The sequence below is a fragment of the Oryzias melastigma genome, linkage group LG1 (assembly GCF_002922805.2).
Source record: "Oryzias melastigma strain HK-1 linkage group LG1, ASM292280v2, whole genome shotgun sequence".
NCBI classification, from domain to species: Eukaryota; Metazoa; Chordata; class Actinopteri; order Beloniformes; family Adrianichthyidae; genus Oryzias; species Oryzias melastigma.
In genome coordinates, this window is record NC_050512.1 from 19,592,399 (window position 1) to 19,597,763 (window position 5,365).

Below are 5,365 nucleotides of genomic sequence, written 5' to 3' on the forward strand. Positions count from 1 at the left end.
CAGCTATTAAAATACATTTGCTGCTTTCATGTAGATGCTATTTAAGGTTATTTTGGAGCCAGAAGTGGTTTGATGCATCAATGCCACTAACGGTTTAAATGTAGGTATGCATTCTAATGTAAAACTGAAAATAAAAACCCATACTCAGTATGTGCCGTTTCCAGTCTGCACCCAAGACTACCATTAGCTGGACGTGAAAGGCCAGCTCTTGATCTGACTGCAGCTGCAGGTATAGCTACAGGCTGTATACGGTCTCCAAGTGCACTAGAAGCAGCTTCCAGTCTGATCCATGAAATGAAAAGGATTTCAAGTCAACGTTATTAAAACGAGAAATAAAAATATCTAGTGGTACATTTGTCATAAAAAATACTGTAAGGCCAAAAAGTAAGTTTCCATTTTTTTTTTTTTTTTATAACATTCTGGCCATCTTTTCACATTGCATGCAGCAAATCTGCAGTGTTGCTAACCTAACAACTGGAAATAAAAATGAGGACTTTGTCTTGTGTTATTTCAGAGATATGGTGACTTTCTTTGATGTGAAGGATCAATTTTTTTTTTACTTTTTTCAACAAGTAGATGAGCCTTCAGCCTCCCTCTCAGCACTCACAGCAGAGACCGTAGCTGGAGATGTCTGAAAGATTTCTACTGCTGCGCTCTCAGCTGCACAACAAACATACCCTGCTGCAGTTCAAGGAACCACGCTAAGTGTGTCCTTAAAATGTTCAAGTAATAAAGGAGGTTGGCCGGTTCATTCCTATTCTTTCTGGTCACGAATATCCTGTCATTCGCTGCTATAGATTTTTTGTCCTTCCTCTTGGTACCATCTTTTATGTTCACAGGCGGGTTTTGATCCAAGTCCTAAACAATTTGTATCATTCAGTTTGTTTCTCATTTATTTTTTGCTCGGTGAGTTTCCTTCACCTTGAAAGTATTGCTGTTTGTTTGCTTTTGTGTGGAGCCTTTGGTTAGCTGCTCATTGTGTACTTTTATTATAGAGAAAAATGACGAACAATTAAAATATTGTTGTGTAGCTTCAATATCACTGATGGACACATTAAAATATAACTTTATCTCAGTTTATTTATTTTTTTATAAAAATAGTCATTTTTGATCTAAATACATTTGTTTTTAACTCTTGTTTGCTGTCTGTGGACCTGTTTTCATCGAAGAAATAAAAATGTTTTTTCAACCTGAAATTCCTCATTTTCTGTTAACAACATGTTTCAGAACACATTTTCAATCACCAAGCCAACACATTTATAGTATATTACATACAGAGTTTTTGGGTCCAGTGGACCTGGGGGTAAAAAAGTGTTGGACAGTGAATGTTCTGTGTATCTTTAGTCTGTCTTCCTTCCTCCTTTCTGGGGTTACTGATAGTCTTTTCTGCCACTCCTGCTACCAGCTCCCAACATCGTCTGTTCTTACATTCCTGCACATTTTTGCCTCTCTCATACAGGAACCAAACTTGATTTTTTCATACCTTTTCCTACCATTTAAAACTACAAATATGGCTTTGCTATTGCAGTTTTGATTTGGGAAGAGAGAAATGGCACAAGGACATATTAGAATCGCCATATTCATCAGAGTGGGTCTTTGATTACTTTATAATAAAAAAAATAATAATTATGATTTTGCATTTTAAAACGTAAACGTGTGTTTAAAAAGTCAATTCAGTCCCAATGAAGTATCTAAACTTATGGTTTTAAACAACTTTAAAATTATAAGCTCAAGCAGAGGGCTAAGGGTTTTTAAAATCTAGAGATGATTTCATGGTCATACTCGGTTTCTACTAAAAACTTTTCAAATAGATGTTTTTTCAACAGTGTGTAGGGTTTTTTTTTTCTGAGAAACTCCACTAATTTTTTTCCTCAACATTTTAAAAAGTCTTACTGATGTCAGACTGTGGTTGAATAACTGTCAGACGTGTTCCCACCTATCTGCTCCGCTCAGCACTGCTGGGCAGTCTTCAGGAATGGGCTGGTAGGATCACTGCTGGATCGCACAGCGGTGATCAAATCTCTTTAAAGATGTGCCTCTCAATTCTTACAGAAGCCTGAATAATTCAGAGAAATATGTAGTTCATGTGACTCCCATTAACAGAGAAATCCACAACCACCACAAACTGCTGCATTATTTTACAATTAGAAAATAGATCCCTGTGAGTCATCCTTTTAACTCTCTGCTGCTTCATTTCTATGAATTGTGACTCAAAATAGTAACATTTAGAGTGAGAACACAACATTGTGCACCAGAGAGATTTGTGTGCGTCTGCATGGAGGACATTTGCTGCAAGAAGCACCTTTTTCTATTCAAAATGTCACAGATTTACCAAGAAATTCACTTCAATCCTGATGAATAAAAAATAGGCAGTAACTACACTTAGCTTGATCTCACATGAAACTCATTGAAATTGAGTGAAAAACTAGTAGTAACAAAACGAGAGAGTCTCTGCACAGTTTCTTTAGGCTGAAAAAATGTTTTAAAACTGAATAATGTGGAAGAAAAGTAAGATATGAGTCAAAATACTGCCCATGTTTTTGATACCTGTGTGGTTAGACATGTGACTTTAAAAATGTAAAAATATCTGAAAAAAACAGGCCAAAGAAGCACTTTAGCTCTCTCCTTTCAAAGAAAAACAGCTAAAGCTTGGAGGTGACACGTTTTAGCCTTGAGTCTCTTTATGCCTTTTCTTTCTTCTCTTCTTTTACATAAATAAGCAAACACAAGTTTATGGTAGTGCATTGCAAATGTTTCCATCCAGACTTTAAATGAGAGGCATGCTAAATCAAGATACTATCAATAAATGTGCTACTCATGTACATTCACAAGAACAGCTCATCTTTTTTGCAGATTTTTTTCGTTCTAGTTTAGCAAACGCTAATGTCTGAGCCCATCATGTTGCCATAGCTGTGAGGCAGCTGTAACAGACCTCACTGAACAAAGAGTCAGTGCAGTGTCACAGGGTTGTTTACACCTCATTTTTAAATTGGTTCGCATGACTGCATTGTGTTCCTTGGTTTGTTTGGTTTGAATAATCAAGCATAAATTTAGCAGTCTGCAGGTCCATTGTTTTTCTTGCACATTTTTTAGTATACGAGAAAGAATGGGGAAAAAACAAATTGTAAATTTACAAAAAAATAGGTATTGTATATCTAAAAAAAAAGAAAAGAAACAGTTTTAAACTTGAAAGTACACATTGTAAATTTGAAGAAAATATTTAAAATATGGAAATAGCAAAACTAAAAAGAAAACAAAAATTGTTACTAAGTGAAAAATTACGTTTATCTGTATCACGGTTCAACTTGCTCCTTTCACCACCAGAGGAAGCGCTCACCAGAATTCTGACTCCAACAGGACTCTAATCTCCTCAGCTGGTTCCCATTAAGCTCATTAGTACACAGTATTTAGTCTTCTTACACTGCTCTTTGGGAAAGCATATTTCTTATGCCCCCCTTTTACACCATACTGGGATATATGACTGTGCATCTAGTGGATGCATAACACAACCCCGCCACTACTGTATGAAAAAAGTTTTAAAATAGACCATTTATTGAAGGTGCGCCTTATAGTGCAGCAATTATTTTCAGCTTCAAATATTCAAATATTCTGTTTTTTAGGTTTCAAAACACAAAATTTCAATTTCAAAACTTTTTTTCAACTTTCAGCTCTTTGTTTTTAGTTTTTGAATCTGAAAATTTCAATTTCAAAACTTTTGGCTGCGTAGTGGCGCGTTGGGCTGGAGCTAACTCAAAGGACCAATCAAAATCGATGAGGGTGGTACCTTCAGTCCCAGTGCATTCACTGACTCCTAGAACTTCCAGTTCCAGTTCATGACCGAGTAGGCGTGAGTCTTCAACTCTTCTTAACTCTTCAGCTTTTAAAGTCTTTTAAAGTTGCTCACAAGCGACTTTAATCACCGAGCTACTGCCAAACAGCTACTGCAACGAGGGGAGTTGAACATGGCACCAAATGAAAATTTGAAGCCGATTTGACGAAGCTCAAAATCGCGCTTGCTGATATCCAGGCTAAACTAACCCCGCTGCTGCTCATGGATGCTAAGATAACGGCACTGATGGAGCTTGAGGCTAAACTATCACCGCTGCTACAACTCCTAGAAGATTTATGACAGGAAAAGGCAAGTAACAAACAATTAAATAATTGCCAAAATCTCCTGGAGAAAAGAATGCATGATCACGATCAACAAGTACAGATTAATAATGTGATTCTCACGGGACTTCAACTGTAACCCCGAGCACGGCCTGGTGCTACCAACATTAGCATGGATGCTGATGCAGCTGTGATGGATGCTAACGCGACCGTAGAGAATCAGGTTGGAGTATTTGTTGTGTCTAAAGGGATTTCCTTGGATCTAAATACTATTGAGGTCTGTCATCCGCTTCCTCAGAGAAAGAATTCTAATAAACCAGCGATACTTATCAGGTTTGTGAATCGAAAACACAAAATAGCTCTGCTGAAACAATGAAAACACCTGAAGGGTTCAGCTGTTTATCTAAATGATCACCTGTTGAAACATCATGCTGATCTGGCAAAGCATTCTAGACTGTTAGGAAAGAGAAAACAGACCCAAAGAACTTGGGTGAAGAACTCCAGAATCATTGTCAAACCACTCGGAACACCGGACCTCACTAAACCTCTGGAAATACTATCATAAACACATGGCGCAGGTGCTGCAGTGATACTGTGTAGGACCAGCAAACATTTTGCGAGAACTCACCTGGATGACATTTTTTTTTACAGGGCATTTAAGCCTACCATTTACTGTAAACTGTGGGGGTGGGGATCTGAGCCCATTAGCTATCGGGACATGATTGATATCAGGTGACAGAGATTATTGTGACATCATTTCTGCTTTAAAACAGCATCTGCTGTCAGTACCACCTGTTTCCTCCTAACTCAGTTGTAGCCCACAGTAGTGACAGTTTGGTACATAAATATTTCTACAAAAAAATTTTTTTTTGTTTTTTTATTTAAAATTTAATTTCTAAAAATGTTAATTATTTCCTTTAAGTTTACAATATGTACTTTCAAGTTTAACACAGTTGTCAAATTTTGTATTTGTTTTTAAATTTACAATCACTATTGAGGCTATCAAATTTACAATCTGGTTCTTATTTCACTTTAAAATAATCCGGATTTGACCCCATAGAAAATGTTTTGTAATTATTCATTCTTGGATATAAAATTAAAGGTCTGAAAATCCGTGATCGCTAATTAGTAGCATAGTCACACCTCGATTTTCACCTGCAAAAGCCAAAAAAGGTTTCAGATGAGCCATCTTTTTAAAAGTTTTGGAGCTAAATCAGAGACCGGGCAACTTCACATCATCTTCACTACCTCCAGT

The 5,365-nt window shown here is 36.8% G+C and overlaps 1 long non-coding RNA gene across 1 annotated transcript in view; it reads right to left on the reverse strand.

The window, feature by feature from the left end:
- The window catches only part of LOC118598958, a 14,002-nt gene that overhangs the window by 4,488 nt on the left and 4,149 nt on the right, over positions 1–5,365 (reverse strand). The gene's annotated exons all lie outside the window — the stretch shown is intronic.